The following is a 1,443-nucleotide window of genomic DNA, read 5'->3' as shown; positions in this document are numbered from 1 at the left end:
TGATGAGTGCTGGGCGGGGGGTGGCACGCGGAGCCACGTCCTTGTGCGCGCCAGCGCCCCTGCGCTGTCCTTTGGACTCCCGGAGATCCCGGGTCCTACCCCATCCCCCCTTTCCGTACGGTCCCTGTAGCGCTGGGAGCAGGGAGGGCGGGATGTGTGCGCTCCTTGGCGCTCTGCACACTAATTACAGGATGGTTATTTAACGACGGGTCTGTCTCTGCCTCCCCCAGCTTGCACTGGTGTCTGGCTGGGTCTTGACGTGGGCTTTTGGTGCCAGTTAGGGTCCTTGGTGGTCTCGCCTCCTTCCCACCTTCTCCCAGCATCCTTCAGACGTGGGTGGGGGGTCACCTCGCAGGTGCTGATGGCAGAGGTGGTAAGGAGAGACGCCGAATACGGGGCGGATCTGACAGCGTGGCTGAGCCCGTGCCCCGCGGAATTTGGGTGCGAGATGGGCCAGCAAGATGCGTTCGGGCTGGTGGATCCACCTGCAAGGAGGGTTGTGGGCCTCCCGGTCATGTTGTTTGAATCCTGTGCCCAACAACTTCCCAGTTTCCTCCCATTTCAGCCCCTGGGGCAGCGCTGGCCTCTTCCACCTGCTGTTTGTGGCTGCGCGTTGCGATTTGGCGTTCGGGTTGAGCCTGTTCCTGAACATCCTCCTTAGCCCCGCTGGTGGTGGACACATCTCGACAGGCTCCCATCCTGGGATCTGCTGTGTCCCGGGAAGGGAACTGGCACCTGCAGTGCTGGAAACAGACTGGTGATGGTGGTCCTTCACCCTTCAGGGCATGGTGAGATGCTGGAGCTCTCCTATTGGCCGTTGGTCCTTATCCTTACCCTCTCCTTTAACTCGTGGTCCTGAGCAGGGAGGGGGGGATTCCTAGAAGAGGAAAATCTCCGGGATGTGGGATTTGGAGGACACCTGACGGTGCTGTTAGCGGGAGGTGGCTGCTTCCATAGTGTCATTGATGTCACTCCATGTCTCTTCCATGTCACTTTTTGTCTCTGGATGTCACCTGGAGTGATGCGTGTTGCCTGTGTAGGAGTCAGGTGGTTGATGGAGATCTGGTGTTCAACCACCGGAGATGATCTGGGGTTGGTCTTCAGCTCCTCTTCCAGGAGTGCTTGCATCTCTCATAGATCCTATGTCCTATATGCCAGCCCCCCCGTGCCTGTTTGGGGTGACTGAGGACATCTCGGGTGGCACTAGGAAGGTGGTAGATGGAGTCTGTGCGTTCATGCGCTTGGACAAACCCCAACCTTTGGGCATCCTGCCCTGGGGTCTGCCTTTGGCATCCTGGAGGGCAAAGGGAGGTTTATCTTCCTGATCTTCCTTAACCCAAGCATGGTCTGGGCAGAGAATGGCTGGAGAGCAGCCCTGAGGAAAAGGATTTGGGGGTGCTGGGGGACAAAAGCTGGCCACGAGCTGTCTGTGTGCTCTGGCAG

The sequence above is a fragment of the Eurypyga helias genome, unplaced genomic scaffold (genome assembly GCF_000690775.1).
Source record: "Eurypyga helias isolate BGI_N326 unplaced genomic scaffold, ASM69077v1 scaffold23563, whole genome shotgun sequence".
NCBI lineage: Eukaryota > Metazoa > Chordata > Aves > Eurypygiformes > Eurypygidae > Eurypyga > Eurypyga helias.
The sequence above is the reverse complement of the archived record's forward strand: the minus strand, read 5'-3'. Positions refer to the sequence as shown.